Source organism: Centruroides sculpturatus, unplaced genomic scaffold, assembly GCF_000671375.1.
Source record: "Centruroides sculpturatus isolate CEXI.00-Female unplaced genomic scaffold, Cexi_2.0 scaffold381, whole genome shotgun sequence".
Lineage (NCBI taxonomy): Eukaryota > Metazoa > Arthropoda > Arachnida > Scorpiones > Buthidae > Centruroides > Centruroides sculpturatus.
The window spans coordinates 143,213-166,472 of record NW_019384670.1 but is presented as its reverse complement, the minus strand read 5'-3'; the positions used below and the strand labels follow the sequence as shown (position 1 = coordinate 166,472).

General features: G+C 30.7%; 1 long non-coding RNA gene across 1 annotated transcript; it reads right to left on the bottom strand.

Annotated features, from left to right (window-relative positions):
• Nucleotides 1-1,007: 1,007 nt before the first annotated feature.
• Nucleotides 1,008-22,971, bottom strand: LOC111626688. Its single transcript, XR_002756914.1, has 4 exons — nucleotides 22,875-22,971; nucleotides 4,861-4,928; nucleotides 4,723-4,791; nucleotides 1,008-4,638 (listed from the first exon to the last, which is right to left on the bottom strand). It is a non-coding gene; the product is annotated as an uncharacterized LOC111626688 (long non-coding RNA).
• Between the last annotated feature and the right edge of the window lie 289 nt (nucleotides 22,972-23,260).

Here is a 23,260-nt window from a genome sequence, read left to right as displayed (position 1 = left end):
CTGAGGAGACTTATAATCCGACTAAGTAATATAAATATATTAAAAATGTAAAGATAAGTAAACATAATGGTAGAATCATCATTTTTACTCCTCATTTTTGTTTTGGCTACTGCTCTATAATTAAAAATTTAATATAAAAGATATCAATGTAATACTATAAGCAATAATATTCTCTCACTTTACTTCGTTCTCTACTTTGGCACTGACATCAGAGAATTCTGTATGTTACCAAATAACTGTAAAAAGTTTTTTCATTTAATTAACTTGAGATCATTTTAGAAAGCCCCCATTCAACTAATTGAAAAGAAGAAAAGTTGTAAAGAATTCACTGACATAACACAAGTTTGTGCTTTTATTTCTGTTGAATTTTAAGTTAAAAATGTTAAAATATATGGCTAACATGGCAATTAGTGTTTATAGAGAAAAAATGTTAATATAATTCTCAAACAATTAATTTAAATATTTAAAATGTATGCTTTGTAGGAGCTGTATATTATATATAGATTACTTCTTGTACACAACATATATATTTGTAGTTTACATGTACTGTAAGTCAAATATAAATATTAATATAATATACAATACTTATACAAATATATAATAAATACTAATAATCTAATTTGGTTATGATATAAGCTAACATGTTACAATTTAACATGTACAATTTAACGTACAATTTAACATGTTACAATTTAACAATCTTGAAATAAACATGTTACAATTATTTCAAGATAATCTAATTATCAGTCAAAAGATCACTTTTAATTAAAACAAGTTATTATTTTGTTCCTTATTTTAAGCAAATACACAATTTATATAGAAAATTATATTATGTATGATTAAGTATATTAAAATAAGCTTTTCTTTAATAAAAATAATGTAATATTTTTATATTTTCAAACCAATTAAGAATTAATATTCTTAAGCAAATTTAAAATTATTTTGATAATTAGTTTAAAATAAAAACAATTGTGTAAAAACAAAAATTTATAAATACAACTCAAGATTTTATATAACTTCTTCAATTCTCTTAAATTTTTAAATTATTGAACATTTTATTTGAAAAGGAAACTATTTTCTATTTTTATTTGTCAAATGCAAATATTAACAAAGAAGGTAAATATTACATCCAAAGAGATTTTTGAAATTACAAATTAAGTTTAAAATTTTTAAATATTTTTGTTCAAAAAAAAGTAAAACCGGCCACCTGGGAATACTTTGATGTAATCTTTACATTAAGCAATTTTGATGTAATCAATAAACAAATCCACAAATCAATCAAATATCTCTTATAACATGAAAGTTTTTTTAATTGTGGCTATTGAACAAAATATATAGTATTATGAAAAAATATTTCTTCACTAGTTTGACATAATTTTGACAGAAAATTTCATAAAGCCATTGAATGAAACAAGAGAAAATACTATATTATGATAAGTGGACAATCAGTGAATATTTTGATGAAATTTCAGCAAAAACCACATTAAAAAAAACAGCAAAAAATTCAAAAAATGTCTTAAAATCAAGCAAAAACAACAATTTTTAAATCTCCCAAAAATCTCTCAATTTCATTTCTAGGACAGATCTAGTAGAGAAATGAAATTTCAACAAAAAATATAAAAACAAAATCTTAAAATCAAGCAAAAACACTCAAAATATCAGTTTTTTTTAAATCTCCCAATTTCACTTTTCTGGACACTACCTCAGTGAGAGATAAATTTTCACCAAAAAATACTGAAATTTTAAACCTTTTACCCCCAAAATGACTTTGGGTCTAGCACCTTTGGTGTAATCACAAAAAACTAGAAAAATATTAATCTCCCACAACATTTTAACCACAAAACATTAATAACATTTCTAGGACAGATCTTGTGGGGAGATAAATTTTCACCAAAAACAAAACCACCAAAAAGTACAAAAACAGCAAAAAAGAAAACCATAAAAAACACCATCTCCCACAACATTTGTTTTACCCCAAAACATCAATAATATTTCTTGGACAGATAGTGTGGGATATAAATTTTCACTGGAAAAAGCTAAAATTTAAAATACTTTTACCCATTTTTGAGAATTTTTTCAACTTTTTTTAAATTGATTTTTTAATATCCCACAACATTTTTTACCACAAAACATTTCTGGACACTGCCTCAGTGGGAGATTAGAAAATCACGTAAAATCATCAATAATCATACACTTGACTTAATAAAATACAAACTCACCAAAGTGCTACATTTTCAAGCAAATACATATTCTATGCATTTTCTAATTAATCAGTGTTAAATATATTTATTAGCACATTGTTTGACTCACTTTTTATTGTTTTTTCATATTTGTATAATAAGCATACCACAGTAAAAACATTATGGGATTGATATGAAGAAAATAAAAAAAGCTCTTTTCCACAAAATGCTTTTATTGAACCAAGAAAGGGGAGAAGAAAGAAAAACATTGATAATTATTACTTTTGCAAGTTACAAATTTATCCAAGTTTTAATATTATAACACAGGATTGGCAGGCTTCAAATGCTCATCTATCACTTTTTTCACATCTGCTTCAGAATTCAGAATTTACTTGTATTACATTTTTCCAGTCACGACTATTTGGGAACACAAGCATATGTGCAGAGCCATCTTCTTCCACTGCAAGATCCACAAGAAGGTAATTTTGGATACCCTGTAGTCTCAATGCATCCAGGTCTCTGCCAGTGCCAGCTTTCATGCACCCTCCATCTTCTGATTGCTTTTTCTCAGGCAGCAGAGAAACAATGTCTTCTGCAACAGCAAGGGAGCTGTGACTCTTGCCCTTACCATATTTAATTTTCCATATGATGGCAAAATTGGCCTGTTTCATCGAAATGTCAATGTAAACATAACTTCTTTTCTGATCCTCAGCAGAATAACACCATTCTACTGGAAATACCATATAGCACGTCTCGTATCCAGCATACATCTTTCCCAAGCTCAACACGAAGGAGGCCACTGTGGGTTCGTTGGTGCATTGGAGTTCTTTGAAAATACGCCCCAAACTTTAACAGAAATGTGTTAGATCTGGTTGCATTTCATTATAATTACCTCTGTACGATGTGATTAATTTCTTAGATATGTCACGAAGGAATTCTCTACATTTAGCAAATGAAGTCAGTACATCCTCAGGTAACTCTTTTTCATAAGAAGAAAACATGTTCTTGTATAGAGCTCCAACTTTGATATTTGGGATCCTCATGTAAGCTATCATCATTTGATTTTCCTTATGAACTCCTTTGGTTGGATCTATTGCTAGAAAACCTTGATGCAATAAAAAGTTGAACATTTGTCTTGATGAGCCTGTTTTTCCTCCTTGTACACCACGAAGCTCCACGGCATCAATGTCCTTCTTGTAGATGATCCGTAAACTATGAGTATCATCAAACAGCAGAGTGTAGATACAACAATTGATGTCTTCGGATTTTCTCATTATGGCCACAAGGTGCCTTAGCAGACCTCCTTCCTTCGAAAAACAGAAGTTGGAGTTCTCCTTATTTTCAAGTCTCTGTTTAATTAATGTAGCTGAGGACAGAGAACAGGCTATATCTAGCATGTGGATTCTCAGAACTTATTGCCATTCCAAAATAGTCTAACTAATAGTAGCAATTGTAGTGCTCTTTGATATGGTGACTTATCTTGGCAATTTCTTCTTTCCCCTGACTTGAACAATTCATTCGCAAGGCTGTCAGTTTCATCGTTCGTCATCCCGTAATACCAGAAAAATCAAGTAGCGCTCAAAAAATAAATGTCTGTTATATTGTCCAGAGGTGAAAGGCCTGCTCCAACCACACTTTTGAGATGCCAGTGACCAAAGCTGCCTCCAGCTTCAAATCTGCATCTTCTGTTTTGATAACCAAAAAATATCACACTTGTGATAACTTTCCCTATGTCACATAAATTATCTTTTTCAACCTTCTGTTCCGGGGCATTTACAATAGGCTTGTTGATTTCATCTACCAGGAGCACTGGGTTTCTGCCCAAATATTTCTCCAGGCTCTTAATCAAGTTTTCCATATCTTCAGTCACATCATATTGATCCAGTTTCTTAAGGTCTTCATCACTGTAGCTACACCAACTTTGACAGGCATCTCTCAGTAACTTGATTATTATCAGTTTTAAGTTGTGTGCTGAATCCAAGATAGTCATGGTTTAAATAACCATTATATACTAACTTTGCACACTGCAATATTACTTTAGTTCTAATTCACATGAACAGTTCTTGAAGTTCAAGAAAACCACTGGATGCCTACCAAAGTGGTCCTCAACAAACTTTGTCTCTTCCTCTTTCATGATGTTGCACCACTTCGAGGAGTCATCTTGCGAATAGTGACAAAAAACTGCCATGGCATCTGATGCATCCAGTTCTTTTGTTGGTGCTTTGCTAATATCTCATTTGGGTGTTCCACTTACATCATCATGTTCAATATCAAGAAGCAGATGTGCCATAGTCTGGTTGATAATTTTCCCAAACTTTGTTGGTGCAAAGATCATCACATTCATAATTCCCATATTATCACACACCAACCATTCCTTCAGCAAGAAGGTTCTATCCACAAATCCAAGAGAATTGACAACATCTTTAAATTGCTGGGCATTTATATTTATGACTGGACCCTACAACAGAAAACAGTGTGACCAATTATCATACAAGTTATTGGAAAATGGAATTCAAAATAATATCTTGATGCGTAAACTGACCCTAGCAATGGGAGCTGATGATGGCGCTTGTTCACGTGCCTGAGTACACTTTTCCATTGTGGGTGGTTTCTACATGCAAAGAAAACAAAATAATATTAGCCGAGCCAACATAAGATAGAAAGCTACAACTAAACTTACTTCTGCCACTTCTCCACCACGATTTGATGTGTGAGCAGGACTAAACAACATCTGGTGAACTCACTAAGCTGCAAAGATCAATGTTAATGTTAGATTATGACCCAAGATCCTTTAATATATTTAATTGACTTACTGATATATTTTGATAATAGTTTATTATCTTTAAGGGTGAACACAAATTGATCTTGGATCATAGGTTTTTCAAAATTTCTAAGCCTCCTCAATCTGCTTTACTTTTTCTGGAAATGTTAGATTTTGTTGTCTTGAAGACTTTATTATTTTTAAATCTTATCAATACAGCCTTTTGAGTTCTCAGAAACTGAAAGCTTATTAAAACCCTTTTGGTTATTATTACTGATTTGTGGTTTCTTAGCATCCAAAGGGCTTATTTTGTCATGCCTTTGTTTATGATGCAAAGCATCCTAGACCCCTGTTAGGGTTTTACAATGCTCATTTAAAACACCATTTGGGTCTGCAATAGCATAGTACATATTTGTGCTGGATAGAGGATCGCTGCTTAATGAATATCTTCCATGTTTATCTCTTGGAATATTAACACCAAACACGCATTTTTCATAGTGAATGTTATGCTATTTAATGTAATTGTCGACTGTTCTTACACTGACTTTATATGTTTTGGCAAAATCCGTTTTACTTTTGTTTTCAAAATCCTATAGCCTTAAATACTTGAGAAGTTTTACTGAATCCATTTATATATTTTTAAAAAGTAAAAGGAAAGGAATCAAGAAAACAGAAAGGTAATTTGTAAAGGAACCAGAAAAGTAAAAGGAATGGAAATAAGAAAAGTAAACAGAAAGGTAACTAGCAATCAGTAAATAGAAAGGAAAGGAATACAATCAAAATATATTTATATATTAAATGACAAACCAAAAAATAATAACATTAAAAACATTTCATAACACTGTTAAAAGTGTTCAAGATTTATCTAAAATCAATTTTGATAATATTTTAGCATTTGGTTATAATAAGTTCACTACTAAAACAGCTAAACAATATATTGATTTTATGAATGAATTAATTGATAAAACAGACAGTTTAGATGCCTCAGATGAACAAAAACATCAATTTCGTTCATTGTTTGTTATTTTATTTTCTAAAATGTGTGAATCAGATTGTAAAGACATAATGTTGAGTAACTCAATACAAAAGAATAAGAAATATAAAGATATTATTAACAAATTAGAAGAGGCATATCAAAAAGAATGCGATGAACACACTGCTTTAGCAAAGAAATACAATGAGAACACAGCAAAGCTACTTGGACTTGAAAAAGTACAACCAAAAGAAGCAAAAGTTACTATTCCAGGAATATCATTATCCTTAACTTTAAAAAATAGTAAAATGCTTAAATCGCATGAATGTGTTGAATTAATGAACTTTATGTAGATGAAGAAGAATTAGATAAAAAATATAAGAGAATTTCTATTCCTGATGATTATAAAAACAAGGTAAGCAGAACTTATGTAAAAGAATTTAATGAAGGAAATCATTATTTACAAAAAACAAAGAAATAAAAAAACTTATGGTTCTTGAACAGTGAAACTGTTTAAAAAAAATTTAAGGTTCTGTGATTAGTACGTGGCCGTGCGCATATGTATCTGTTGAGTTAGGAATCAACCATCATTTATCATCTTTCCAGCTTAAAGATTTCTTATTTAATTCTTCAGTAAAAATATCATGTTTATGGCTTCTAATTACTGCTTGTTTATGGAAGAATTCTTTTTGATTGTATAAACAAGTCTTATAATCTTCAAAACTGATTTCTTTCTTTAACACAGCCTTCTTGATTCCTTTTAACTTTTTATTTACTGAATCTACAACCTGATAAAAATACATTTTAGATCTTAATCCAATGAATTCTAACATTTCTTCCCCATTCAATTCATTTTTAAATTTTCCAATTACTTTCTTATTTTTATTACTGTGAAGAGGATGGTGAGGAGGATAATCAGATGTGTCAAATAAATCTATATTATTCTTCATAAACTGATAAAACCCTGTTAGAGTTCTGGTGTCTTTGGGTTCTTGAGATGTAGTCTTGAACTCATATATGTAACTATTGGTATCTTGATATAGTAATTTAACATTTCCTTTTAATTCTTCCTTAATTATATTGTAATTGAAGTCGTACATCAATAGTTTTGATAAATCCAATACAGCTTGCCCAATATAAATCGGTTTATTGAATAACATTTTAGTTTTATAGTTATGAACAGCCACTGAATGTTCACTGAATATTGTTCTTGACTTGAAATTTAGTTTGTTTATTGCTTTCTGAACCTTATCTTCATCACTAAATAATTTTGTTTTGTTATTTTCTAACAGATTGCATAGATTTTCCAAATACTGAATTTGACATTAATTTCCAAAATTCCTTTTCAAAATTATTTTTTGCCTTTTGTCTTTGCTCAGGATTAAACTTAATATATGGTGTTATGAAATCTGATTGTATAAATTTTATATCTCTGTGGACTTTTGTTATTTTCAGCCCTAAGCTCTTACAGAGTTTTAATATTTTGTAATGCACTATATAATTCTTTTCATCATAGAAATGACAGAGTAACTTTTCAGTCTTTCCACTGGAAGGAACTCGATTTTCAGGAGCTAGTGGAAGATCATTAAATTTATTATGCAGATCTAAATCTTTCAGAAATTCTAAATCAACTTCAAACACATAACCAGTATGATTATCAGAAGTCAGGGTGTTATTGATACTCTCTAATTCATCAGAATCCATCCATTTAAAGCCTTTTTGTGGTAATTTTTGACTTAAAAGCCCATCCATAAAGAGTATTAGCATCTAGATCAGGGGTTCTCAACCTTTTTTTTACCCATGGACCCCTTTACCTCTTAATTTTCTTTTTGTGGACCTCCTCATACATTTTACAGAAGAAAAACCTTATATTTTTTTTGTTACATTGTTTCAAATTGGAAAAATATTTTAATACTGAAGCTCTGAATTTCAGAAAAAGTAACTACTGTATTTATGAACTGGCACTTTTAATATCTCTTACCTTGTCAAGATGAAATTTTGCACAGAAGTGAAGGTTAGGGTTAAAATAAACTGATTACCTTTATACTGATTACCTCCCTCCCTAATCTTCAAGATCTGAACAAACTCACGCTAAATGTTCAGAAATGTCACTGTCAAGTGACATGATGCTGATGGTATAAGATTCTCCTAATAGATCTCGGTTTTATAATCTCTCTGACCTTTGTCAATGAGATATATATGTTGTTTATGTATTCAATATTTTAAATAATTTATATTTTAACCCTTATGCAAGAAATGAGTAATAAATAAATTGACAATATACTGTATATACTGTAGAAATTTAATTTTCAGTAAAACAATTGTTCTGAAGTAGAATTATCCTATAGACCACTAAAATATCACCGTGAACCCCAATTCTGTATTTTTTTTCTGTGGACCTCAGTTGAGAACCCCTGATCTAGATATATCAGCTGGCAATTTTCATCCCCTCTGGCATATCTATTAAAACATTGAGATATCCCACCTCTTATTCCTTTCCCAAAATACATGTACATCTCATAATCTGTTAACAATTCTAACTTCACTTTAGTATATTTTAACATACAATCCCAAGCTAATGCTGGTATAGTGTAATACCAAACAGGATCTAAGCCATAGCTTTTACACAAACATAAATCTCTAAAATTCTCAAATACTTCAGATAGTAACAAAACACCCAATTTTAAATACAAATCATTCCATTCACCTAGATTTTTTAATTTAAAATGGTTCCAGAGTTTTCTAGCATGATCACTCAGGACAGCTTATATTTTCTTTTGTTAAGGATGAATAAAATTTTTCTATAAGAGATAATCTCGTTTCATTGAATCTTTCAAAGGAATCCATACATTCGTACGGATATATACCTTTTCTAATTATTTTAGAACCTTGTTTTCTGAATAATGTATTTAAATCAGAAGAAACAAGATACTTGTTTGTTTCTCTTAATTGTTCTGACTCTAGATTAGATGAAAGAGTATCTAGACTACTTGCTAAATATCTGAATGAATCTATAAATCGTAATTCTATATGTTCTTTAGAATCTATTCTCAAAATCTTACTGAATGAAATGTATTTCTCTTCATTATCTGGAATTAATTTTAAGTTTGATTTGTCCTCACCTAAATTCTTTACAAACATACGACAATTGTAAGAAGTCAGATTATGGAATAGTATAGGAACAAACACTGGTTGGTTGTACTTTAAATTACATAAATTACAACCAGTTCCTCTATTTTTCCCAGTATAATGATCATGGTCTCATACTTTGGATTTTCCTTAGTAAATCCATTTTTATAAAGATAACAAATCATTGCTTTCTCATGTTCTATTAATTCTACATTTGTTTTAGGTTTATTCTCTTTTAATAATTTATGAATTGTTTTTGCATTTCAATTATTCGATTTATAAAGTGTTTAGAAGCATTTTCACCTCTATAGATTTCTAATGGATTTTCAAAATTATTATAAACACTTTTAATATATAATCCATAACCACAAGGAATATGTAACTGTTTTTCTGAGTATACAAATTTTCTGGATTTGGTTGACATGTTTGAACTGGCTTTAGAATAGATTTGAAATCACAACAAATTACATATGGATGTCTCAGCCTTCTTTGTATGCTTTTAAATGATAAAGTACGTGGAACGGTTATAGTTTCATCAACTTGTTTTATTATTTGGGATAAAGGCATAATTGGAACACTAAGTTCATTAGTAAAGCATATTTCTTGATGTTTGTTTACAGATTCTTGAGTTCTAGCTGTATAGTTTAAACATCTACAGAAATACTTTTTTTTAATTAATCTCTAACTGATTGTTTAGTAACCAACTGAGGCATTTTATCCAACAAAAATGATTGTTAGTTTTACTTCCAAAGTATAGAGAGTCAATGTTTTTCCCATAAGTTTGTTTCTTATTGTGATATTGAGTTTGTTTTGAGATTCAAACTTAGAAATATCCTGAATTTTTACTGGAAATGTGATTCTATCAAATTTTAATTCATCTTTAAATTCTGGTTTATTATAATTAAATAATTTATCAACATGGTCTCTTGCCTGATGTATATGATAAAGATGATATTACACTATATATAAAACATTCATTATCATTGCTTTTCACTTTTACACAAGCTTTCTTAGCTTTGATCCATTATGGTAATTCAATGTAAGAATTTCCAACTAATGGTTTATATTTGTTTAAATTAATTCTTAAATAGTTTACTGCCTTTAAAGTCCAACCTGAGCTTACTGCTTATAATGCATCACATCTCGTGATGAAAAACTCCTTTTGTTCATGCCAATACTCCGCTAAATTATTTTGTTCTCCTTGTCTTAGAACAACATTTAGTAATTGGAATTTGTGTGCCATTTCAGCTTCCATGTTCCTAAAATCACATTCCATCTCTAAATTAATTTTAATATTTTTATGGAAATTTAAAGCATTTGTAATTATATTAATAGCTTTTTCTTTTATTGAATTCATATAACTCTCTATACCTAAATCTCGATATTGATTATTATGTTGATAAGTCAATAATTGTCCTTTGTAGGCAACTTCAACCAAAATAAAATCAGGTTCTGGATTGTGCCTTGCTTTATGAAGTGTAAGCAGCGTTTCTTTGATGTATCTACCACTTTATTTTCTTTATTCTCTTTTTCTTAGGTTTGGCTTTGATATCATTGTCAAAAAAAAAAAAAAATATTTCTGCAACTTTTTTATTTTCTTTTCTTTTTTCTTAATGTTATATACTTTGATAATTTCTCTGATTAAATCAGCTTTCCTATATCCATTAATATATTGAATTTGTAAATTTCTCGCTACATTGTATAATTCTGGTAAATGAAGTTAGTTTAATCGTTGTTGATTAGCATCCATTTATTAGAGTTAAAGTCTAGCAACCAATTTATTTTTTTAAAAATTATTCGATATATTGCTAAACCTTTCTGATGTACAACTGTATTTAAATGTCATTTATAATGAGCTCTCATATAATACAAGGTGTGACAATTAAATTCCAGGACTGGGGTAATAAAAGGACACAAAGAATATATAATGAAAAACCCTTTTAACATGTTTCAAAGTAATCCCCCTGGAGGGCAATGCACTTCTCGCAATGCATGTACAAGTTCTTGAAACACTCGGCAAAGCCACTTCCGTTGACAGCTCTCAATTCCTTGGTCAATTGCGCTGTATGTCCTCCAGATCGTTGAATCTTCGTCCCTTCAATGTGATTTTGATTTTCAGAAACAAAATATAGTCGCAAGGCAATAAATCTGGTGAGTATGGAGGGTGGTTCAACTCCACAATGCCATGTTTGGCCAAAAACTCCTTGACAACAGTTGCAGTGTGCGGGCAGGCATTGTCGTGCAGCAGTACCCAGCTTCCTCTTGCTGCAAACTGAAGCCTAATCCGACGAGTTGTCTCCAGATTGATACCAGTTGTCTCTGCTATCATCCAAATAGACATTCAACGGTCATATCGCAGCAAGTCTCTGATTTTTTCGATGTTTTCTGGTGTTTGAACTGATTGAGGTCGTCCAGGGTGAGCATCGTCCTCAAGGTCTTCCCGACCATCCCTGAAACATGCAAACCACTTGAAAACATGAGAGTGGGACAGAGCATCATTCCCATAAACTTGCTTGATGAAGGCATACGTCTCTGTTGCACTTTTACCCAACTTGTAACAAAATTTAATGTTCACTTTTTGTTCCATGACAAAAACGTGACAGCACTTTCTCACAGCAATATGTGAATGGAGTACAGAAAAAGAACGAGTTATGAGACATGAACAAATCTATGCAGACAAGTAGCCAGATGGTTGAACTATTATGACAAGCTTAAACAAGTTTCTGCACGCTGACACTGCAGTGCTACACGACCAGTCCTGGAATTAAATTGTCACACCCTGTATTTACTGCAGTCACATAATAATCTTTCAGAGTTAATTAACTTTCTACACTGCTACATCTTTTAACATATTTATTTTTATTATTTTTATAAAAATTGAGTGAATTTTTAAATTCCAGACAGATACTGCAACAGGTTCGGGTCTGAAAGACTAAATCCAAAGAACGCTGTGCTGTTGTTGGAACATGAAGCGTTGTTGCCTTTTATTTGGGAAAAGAAATTTTCAGTATTCTTAATTTTTCTAAATCTAAAATATTATTTTCATACTCTCTAAAATGATTATTCATATTATTAAATATTATTCTTTCAAAAGTAGATTTTCTACTTGAGCCTTTGGTGAAATCATTTTTAGCAGTACTTTCCATTTCATAAAACAACTCTGTCATGCTAGAACCACAACATGGTTTATACAATCCCTTCATTCTTGCTTGAAAAACATTGGGCATCACTTCATTTTGAGACTCCATTTATTTATTCTCAATATTTTATCAATTTAGTTATCATGTAGTTATAGTATAGTCTTCTGAAGGTGAATTAAAAATATTGACAACCATTGGAAAGATATACAAACATCTCCAACCCGATATATAAATATAGCTACAACCAACAGACTGCCGAAAATCTATCGGGCTAGTTTTATGCTACTTATTAGATAAATTACGTAATCAATTTGGTACTAGAGGTAAGCGTTAGGCGCCATCTCTTATTAATATTAGCGGTTCCAAATTATTTAAATTAATTAAAATTATTTATAATTATTAATATTAATAAGAGATGGCGCCTAACGCTTACCTCTAGTACCAAATTGATTACGTAATTTATCTAATAAGTAGCATAAAACTAGCCCGATAGATTTTCGGCAGTCTGTTGGTTGTAGCCATTGGAAAGATAACACTAGCTTGACAAACATGGTCAGGCAAGTTGATGTGTTTTGTAAAACAAAATTATATTGCATATTATAGTGTGATATAGCTGCTAAACCAGATTAGATGAATTATGAAAATTACCTTCTAGGGGGAATGCATTGCTTATGCACCTTATTGTGATTGCTAAAGCAAGGAAAACTGGAAATGACATCTGTCAGAAGGGAGAGTCAAGGAAATTGCAATCGTTTGAAAGAAACAAGGTTGGAACGTGATGAGACGAGTAGCACTCAGTGGTTACTCACCTGTGTTCTGCAAGCTGAGCCAACTGATCAGCATCCACTGATGATGCAGCTGGTCACCTCCATGCATGTGAATCAATTCACTCAGGCAGCCATCTTACAAGACACAGCCAGAAGTCTGCTGACTGCTGGAAAAAAACCTCCAGAGGTGCGTTGTTCAGATTGAAGAGTAAAAGTCAACTCTCTGATGTGTGTCTGCAGAAGACAAAAGCTCATTTCTCCCCTCCCCAATGCAAATTCTTGGAACAAATCCAGACACTTCTGCCTGATAGCAGCTAGGATTTTCATCAATTGATCATGCATTCACCAGCTAATGGGAAGCAAGGAAATATTCTGCAAATTTTGCATGAGGTCCATGTAAGTGACGAGGTCCTTCGTCAATCAAAACTAATGAAAATTTTTCTTTCTTTTTCTCTTTCAGAGATAACGCATCGAAATGCACACGGAACATCTGCGGAATGCTTTGTGTGCGTAACACACATGGGAGGTGCCATGTTTCGCTTTGCAAAGAAGCTTCTCTTTGAAAAGCCATTGTCAGAGTGTGTGCTGATAATTGCCAATCAACATGTCATGATGATGTGGATTATTTTGAGGTCAACATCAAGCAGCTGATACGTCACAAATTGGCTGAGTAATCGCTCTTAACTGAACTGAACATCACCGTTTCTCACTGTCATGTGATAAGTCCACGACGTGACACATCGACATTTTACAGAGCCAATCCCAAACTTTTCAGTCAACTCATCATGGCTTACAGCAACCAACACAACATGCCCCAGATTGCAGCAGCAACCAAGGAGCGTTCAACTGGTTCAAGTTTATGCTATCAGATGGCAGAGCTCTGGCACGCATTACAAAATACAAGCAACACCACATCACTGTCTCCAAGTCCCCTCTCTCAACAGAATAGTCAATTTAAATATTATTGTCTATGAAGGAGTATGTTCTTGTGCCAGTAAGAACTTCTTCACAAATGGTCAAGTCGATTTTTTCTGAAACTTTTTTGCAGTTAGAGACTGCGTTAAAATTTGGCATTCCAGAAGCCTTTTTCAGTTCTGTACATTCTATGTGATGACGTTATTAATAAGACTATTAGGATCCATGTGTTATAGCTGAAGCATAGCTAAAGGATAGCATAAGCATAGCACACGCATAGCAAAAGGATAGCGCATATTAGTGCTAGATCGGAGATCGCTGAAGTCACTGGTCAACAGCCAAAAAACTTCCAAAACCAAAGTAGCTGAATATTACTAATTCAAGGGTGCTGAATATGAATACGACAATAAAAACGCTAACTTGGCTCTAGTTTTTAAGATTTTGAACCAAATACATCAAATTTTTGGAAAAATTGCCATTTTTCTGTAGTTCTTGAAATGTATTCCTATACGGTTTAAAGTACATTTTCTTGAATGTCTGTGGAAAGAAAAGAAAACAATCATTCTTATGACAGCTCTAAATATATGCTACATAACAATGCAAATGGAGACTCTTTATTGACTCCTCCAAGGTGAGCCTTAAAGCTAAAATGTTACTAATGTGTAACAAAAGCTTTCTATTCATATTGGCCATGCAAAGTATATGAAAGAATCATACAAATGCATGAAGCAACTTCTTGCAAAAGTAAATTATCAAGAACATAAATGGAAGGTGTTGTAATTTCAAAGTTATAGCATTATTACTTGGACTTCAGCTGTGGTATACGAAGTACTGTTGTTTTCTCTGTGAGAGGGATAGCAGAGACCGAGTAGCACATTTCAAAAGGAGAGACTGACCATAAAGGAAATCCCTCGAACCTGGATTGAAAAATGTTACAGTAGAGCATCGATTATCCAAATCAATTGGGGACTGGGGTTCTTCGGAAAATCGATATTTCGGATAACCGATTATGTATGAAAAAATATATTAATTTATCCCATCTTGAAATTTTTCTCCGTTATGTGTTGCGTCGTGTTGAATTTTCGTCGATGTTAAGCCTAACAAAGACTATTGTATCGTTAAAAATTATTTTTATTTTGTACAAACAAAATAAATATATTGAAAAATATAAAAACAATAAAAAATTATACTTCGGAAGTTNACGAAAAAATAGTTTAACGTATCCGATGTTGAAATTTTTCTCCGTTGCGTGTCGCTTCGCGTTGAATTTTCGTCGATGTTAAGCCTAACAAAGACTATTGTATCGTTAAAAATTATTTTTATTTTGTACAAACAAAATAAATATATTGAAAAATATAAAAACAATAAAAAATTATACTTCGGAAGTTACTTTAGTATCAAAACGTAAAATATTTGAGTAGCCCACGACATAGCCAAGGATTGCAGCTCCACAGCACTGGCGAAAATTTAAATTTGCCAACTGGAATTCTTTCGGATAATCAATGCTCTACTGTATTTCTGAACTGTTAGTAAAACGCAGTTTGATCATACTACCATCGTTGCATATAAAATTAGAACTTATGAAAAACTTTGTCAAAACCATGGATTGAAATGGCCCAGAATTTAGTTTTTTTAGAGAGACATTTCTAAACATTAGTGAGGCAAAGTTAGAGGGGATATTTGTAGGTCCACAGATTTCCAAGCTTCTCAAAAATACGTACTTTGATAGCATTCTAATAGGTGCTGGAAAAGAAGCTTAGAATGCTTTCAGGATGGTGGTAAGCAATTTTCTTGGAAACCACAAAGCTCCTAATTACAAACAAGAAATTACAAATTACAAATAACATACTGTTGTATTATGAAAAGATGGGATGCAACATGTCATTGAAAATGCACTTTTTGCATCCTAACATTGACTTTTTCCCTGAAAACTGCAGGTCTGTCACATGGGGAGCATTTTCACCAAGACATTGCTTGTATGGAAAAGTGATACTAAGGGAAACAGTCTGGCAATGTTAGCAGACTACTGCTGGAACATTACATGTGAAATGCTTTCAGATTCATACAAGAAGTCTGTAAATAAGTGTCATACATGCAAGTGATGTCCTGAGTATTTTATGCTTTCGCTGTTTATTTAGTTTTTTTATGTATCAAAAAATGTTCTGATGGTTTTTGTGTTCCAACTTGAATGAAAATTACATTATGTATATGTATTCAGATGTATATTATGCAATTTATTAGACGTTGATGTACCTTGTAAACTTGAGCTAATTCTGGTTTTTTATAACCATTTTTGAATTCAGCAAGTCGAAGTCATTAAGAAACAGCTTGTTTTGTTTCCGAAGGAAACAAAAAGTTTTTATTTGTAGACCTGTGTAATAGAGGTTTATAGAATTTGAGGAAAAGAGGAAAATCTAGAAATAATTTATACATTAAGTAAAAGGTTTTGGATTTATTAGGACTATGAAAAATGCAGTAGTTAAGATGCTCTCAATCTTTTTCAAATATCAGTTTCGGTTAACCTGAGTAAGCAAAACTATACTGTTACTGTTATTTGAAAAGTTGCTTCTGAAATTTAGTTCTGTTCTAAAACTATAACTTCACTTCTAATTCAGATATAACTTCCATTCAAGTTTTGTTGAACTCAGATAATTATATAGATAATGTTACTTGTTTACTTGGTTCAAAATTTTCATATTTACAAAAATACCAGGATTTTTAGAGCGGAATTGATAGTGGGGTTTTGACAGCAGAAGTGATAATGGAGTTTCGAGAGTAGAAATGATAATGTGGCACAATAAGGCTGTGCATGAATTACATCATTTAGACGTGTAAATACCCCAATTAGAAATTCCATTCTCAGTTAAATGACTGGTGGCTTAGTTCACTAAGGCGCTTGACATTTAGCCCTTGGGTAGTAAGTTTGATTCCCACTGCTGTCGATAATAAGCCACACTGTTTCTTTCTAGTAATTACTGTCTCTGTCCGAGTTGCCATAGGACATTAAAGAGTCAATTCAAAGCCAGAATTATGGCAAGAGTACTCGAATGGTTTCCCCACCTAGACTCTTCTCTCTCTGCAAATACTATTTCATCTGGAATCATTGTACGAAGTGCCAGAACACACACACAAGTGTTCCATGAAGTCCTTGATTCCATGAGGTGGGCTCATGGTTGAAGGTAACTAGTAGACAGAATAAGAATGTCAAAAAACTGGGTTTTTGCTACTTTTTTTTTTATAAAAATAAGCCTAGTTTTTTTTTCATTTTTTAATAATGTTGTCAGAAATTTTCCCCCCACAAGATAGTGTCTATAAATATTATCAATGTTTTGGGGTAAAAAATGTTGTGGGAGATGAATATTTTTCTAGTTTTTGTGATTTTTAGTGGTTTTAGCTGATTTTTTAATCTCCCAATGAGGTAGTGTCTACAAATCTTATCGACGTTTTGTGGTTAAAATGTGGGAGATGAATATTTTTCTAGTTTTTGTGATTTTTAGTGGTTTTAGCTGATTTTTTAATCTCCCAATGAGGTAGTGTCTACAAATCTTATCGACGTTTTGTGGTTAAAATGTTGGAGATGAATATTTTTCTAGTTTTTGTGATTGCACCGAAGGTGCTAGACCCAAAATCGTTTTGGGGTGATTTGGGGGTAAAGGGTTTAAAATTTCAGTATTTTTTGGTGAAAATTTATCTCCCACTGAGGTATTGTCCAGAAAAATGAAATTCAGAGATTTAAAAAAAAAACTGATATTTTGAGACTTTTTTATATTTTTTGTTGAAATTTCATCTCTCTACTAGATCTGCCCCAAATGTAAAATTGGGAGATTTTTGGGAGATTTTTAAAAAAAATGATATTTTGCTTTATTTTATGACGTTTTTTGAATTTTTTTGCTGTTTTTTTAATGTGGCTTTTGCTGAAATTTCATCTCCCATAAGAAATTGTCTAGAAGTAACATTTATTATACTACTGATGTCATTCCAATTTTTTTTTTTTATTTTTTTTTTCATTGAAACTTTCTGACAAGGTAAGCAAAATATCCAATTTAAAGTTCTATCAGATTGTCAATCCAAAATTTAAACCAGAAAATATTGGAAAGTGCCATAGTGTTAGTATAATTTATTCAAATTTTAATAACTTAAATATTTATCTACACTGAAAATTAGCAAAATCCTCCATTTTATTTACCTATCAAATCATTCTTATCTACATTCATTTTATATGACAAATTTTCTCGTTTATGTTCCCAATTTAATTTTTATGTTTAATTCACAAATATTAAATGTTAATATATTTGATTACATGACAGAATCTAAAATGTCAGGAGAAATTTCAGTTTTTTTTTAAATTTTTTGTCCATAAGAGATGACAACAAATAAATTATATTGATGAGGAAAAATAACATTTCATTAAGCTATAATATGTATTCCTATGTTTTTTAATTCTTAACTTCCCTGCAGTAAAAGACACTAAGAGAACCTTTCCTCAAGCCCATCAAGGATTTGGCACGACTCACAACAGTGCCACTCAACATATCCAAGCAAATCACCCACAAAAAAATTCATAAGATTTTTCGGTTAGATCCACTCCTAGGTCTCAGAATAGTAAGCTGATACCTTATCCACCTCAGATACCTGGCCAGCTTATTCTTACATTATAAAGTTTTTATTCCATATAAGCCTGAAGAAACTTAAGACTGTTTTTAGTAAAATGTTTGCTGTTTAATTAAACTTTTTTAAATGTGAAAATAAAGCTTTCATTGAATCACAAATTTTATTTACTTATTATTATAATAATTACTTATTTTTGTTTCTAATTTGCAATAATACATATTCTTTTTTTTTATACAGTAGGACCCCACTATATACAGACTCAGCACATGAAGTTTTAGTTTTACATTATTGCTAATTAAAAAAAAAATCATAATTAAAAATTTTTATTTTATATTTGTGCTAATCCATTCCATTTCCCAAGGTGTGTGAAGTCTCACATCATCTCACTTGGACACACTTGTTCTGGGAAATCATTACTGTGACTCATTTCTTTGTTTTATACTAAACACTGGGACCTGTATCAGTCTTTGTCCACCAAACCACATAATTGAAAATTTTCCCAATTGCGGGTAATTTAACCCATGGGAAAAGTGTGAATACTGACTAATTCGTAGGTATTTGCAGATATGTTACGAAACAAAGGGAAACCACTGAAACTTTTTTAATTTTTACTAGAGTTATGCTATACATGTAGGTTCTACATTCATTACCCTTGAACCAGGTATTGTGGAGAAGGTCAATTGGCAGTGCTGTTGTCTGGAGTTCTTGCTTGAAACACATCTATGTAACATCAGGTCTTTGTTTCATTTACATACACAAATTACTTTACAAACATAAGAGAGAAAGAAAATATTAAAATTTTTGAAGTTATTTTTATGATTTACAATATAATGCTATTTATTGTTAATACAGTGTTTATTTGTTTTATTTATATAAAAAAAATATGTCATAGGTATATTAGTATAGGAAATAATAATTAATGGGTTTGCTATTTTATGCAAATTGATATGCTTAAGGTCTTGGAACAAACAGGTTGTTTATGGCAAGGCCATACTTCAATATTGTTATGAAATACATAAAAAGATATAAAATAATTTTGACTAAAGGTAAGCAATTAAGTAATCATCATATATTAAATTTAACATTATGACCCAATAAATCCAGAATTATCATTTGGTTAAAAATAAATATAAAAAAATAAAATGTTCATTAGAAAACTTAATTATAATTTTAATATTTCTTCTTTTATAGTTTGAGATAATCTAATCTTGTGTCCCTCACTTGTACATTTCTTGTTACATTGTAATAAAATTTAAAATAATTTCAAGTAAATAAATAAAAATAAAATACTATATTTATATTTCAAAATTAAAACATATATCAAACAACAAATGTGGACTTGTAATTTTTATACAACTTATCAATTCTTTTAAGTGTAAGTTTATCAAATAAAAGTGATTAATTAAATATTAGGTCGATGTAAAAATTTCTGAAATTTTGTAGACCTCTTTAGATTGTTCAAAATTGTTCTCTGATAGATGGCATCTGTAAGTTTCTTGTCAAAAATGCAAATGAAAAATGTTGGGGTGCACAATCATAAGTGAAAGGATATTATGCTTGGCAATACAAAGTTTTTAAATATATCACTTTCTCCTGGCTAAATTTGTACATGTGCACTTTATGATTATCAATCTGGTTTAAAGCCATCATTATAGGAGATGAAAAAATGGTGCCTGTATGTCAAATTAAAGCACTAAAGTTCATGGTCAGTTCATGGTGAAACCAGGTTAAAAAGTAAAGCTTAGCAAAATCATATAAATAAAAGAAACATTTGAAAATTGTGGCGTAGGAATACTGGAAGCAGATTTGGCAGTAAGACTCAACGTGTGAATAAAATGCACATTACACAGATTAAAACTACAGAAAGTTTTGGATGAAGCAATGTTGCCATGATAAGAAATCTGGAAAATAAGCATTGTCACAGAAAAAGCTTCAAGCTTTACTTTGTGATTCATATTGCTCAAAGGTGTTCTTATGTTCAGCCAAATTATTGTGCAACAACATTAAATACCACCAACAAACCTTTATAATTAAACCAGCAAATATATTTTTAATATACTTTGACAAACACTTTTGATTCTAATTGGGATCTGCTTCAGTCAAAACATTCTAAATGCTTGGTAACTTGCCCGTTTTTCTAGAAAGCATGAACAACAGATATTACTTCTTCCTCCAAGTTGAGCAAGAAAGTCATCACATTATTCATTTTTTTTCACATCCATTTAACTATTTGTTAAGACTGCATTTTAACCACAGTGTATAGAAAATCCTCTTATTGACCAATTTTTATACCAACAGTCAAGGGACCTATACACCTTTAAATTGCTGTCTTTAGGGCCCTAATCAAGTGTGAATATACACACCTTTAACATCTGTGACAGAATAAAAGAACTAAACTATATCACAGACTACTAAGGAATACTGCTACCCTTCCATCATCATCAGAGTCTGATCAATAAGTAGTATCCTTGCCCACTCCACAAATAATGAAGACAAGGGTTACAAAGCATTGGATACAACCAACATCTTGCTAAAATATACAAAGAAATAACCAGAGCCACAACATCAAGGCTGTATTTAGAAGGAATCCATCTGTATACATTTTACTTACAAATGCAAAAGATCCCACAGATAAAGAATATATGCCAGGGGTTCCAAGATGTAATGTGTTTAACTGCAAGGGAGATTATATTGAAAAATAACATAATTGTGATTGTTTTATATCTATAACATCTAAAACATAATTAGACCAAAAACTTTTGTTGCCTACCTCATAGAAGTCAGTTTTTGAAATTTGCTGAAATTTCAAAATCATCCTTGATGCTTGTGATCTCTGACAACGATACATAATCAAACATCATTACTACACCTATACGTTTAAAGCTATACAACAACCAAACCCAATATTGTCAGTTAGAAATGGCTATAATACTAATAATTTAAAAGACAATTTGGCATTAGAGTTAGGTATTAGGCGCCAAATTGTCTTTTAAATTATTAGTATTATAGCTGTTTTTAGCCCGATAATATTCGGCTTTGGTTGATGTATAGCTATAAATTTGTACATATGCTAGTCCAATTATTTTGAGATAAAAAGATAATAATATTCTCATTTATATAAAATCATCAAAAAAAAAAAAAAACAGATAAATGAGTAGTATTTTTAAAATTTTATTACAGAGAATAGACACCTCATATACAATCTATACATTCAATATTAGGTATTCACATTTTATACAAGTGTATTGAATACATTTAAAATATGTATTCAAATGTATTCAATATTAAATGAATAAAAACATGTTCTATAATAACTTTTGAAACCAAATAATTCCAAAAACTGTTCTTAAATGCTTTTTTCAGAACATATTTTACTTAATATTTTTGAATAGTGTTTCACCCATTAGCACATAACCACAAAGACATGCAAAAATACTCAAAAATATTGAAAAATATAACACTTATATCTGCTTTTGAATGCAATGTGACAAAAAGAACAAGATGAATGAACCAAAAAATTTTGTTTCAAAGGCAGGAAATCAATTTATCATCATTTTTCCTCAAAAGAACTTTAATAATACTAAAATGATCTTTCATTTTATCAATATCTTCATATGGCAAACTACTTTTCACTTTCATAAAATATATTTATAAAATTACTTACTTCATATCTAATACCTTATTTAAGTGTCACACGTAAAATTTTCCTAGCACAATTTACGTAAGAAAATACGTCGACATACGGTATTTTAAATTAAGAAGCACGGCGTACAATAATAACCGTTACCTTAGACACGAACCTAGCTATTGGCCATTCGGATTTAATAAATCTGTATACAAATTTTTTTTTTATTTTTAAAATGCATTTTCTTGATATTTGCAGCACACAGCCACATCTTATGGCACATTTGAGAATAATTGCTACTTTATTTAATGTTGATATTTCATTAAATAGAGCCAATTAGAATATTAGTTAACATCAGCATCTTTAATAATAACTGCATTTAAAACAGATTCTGATGAATAGACACCTCATATACAACCTATACGTTCAATATTGGGTATTGACATTTTATACAAGTGTATATATAAAATATAAATGTCGATACATGTTAACTATAGTAGAGTTTTACCAACTCAGGTACTTATATAATTAAAAACTATTATAATTGTAAATGTTTAATGCTTAAATCAAAAAAATGTGTGTAGTTGTGTGAATCTTTAATAATTCAATTAAAAAAATGAAGTTAAAAATCACTATTAAATTCAATATGGCGGATAATATCAATTTCGTGTCTTAAATATCTTTATTACAGTATAAAATAATAATATTGATTATTAAAATTTATTAAGATATCTTATACTTTATAAATAATACAAATATATTTTTTCACTGACCGTTTTAAGTTAAAAATACGAGAAAAGTTAATGCTGCTTTTTCTCTTCGATACTAAATCGATTACTATGTACTTTCGGCAAACGGTCAGTGGCCATCTGGTGTCTGAAAAAATTTATTATTATTTCACTCACCCGACTATTTTTGAAATTGGTTTGTGTTTTAATTTTGTTAATTAAAAATTCGCTAAATGAGATTTTATTATAATTAAATTGACATTATAAATGATTTTGAAACATTAAAAATGTTTTCAACTCGTGTTAATTCTATCAGAGCGCAGATCTGGGCTGTGTTCAGTATACGACGAGACATATTATCAATGAGGTAATTAATGGTTTCCAAGATATCTCCTGCCAAGCTCCATCTACTACAATGTGTCTGTCATCTA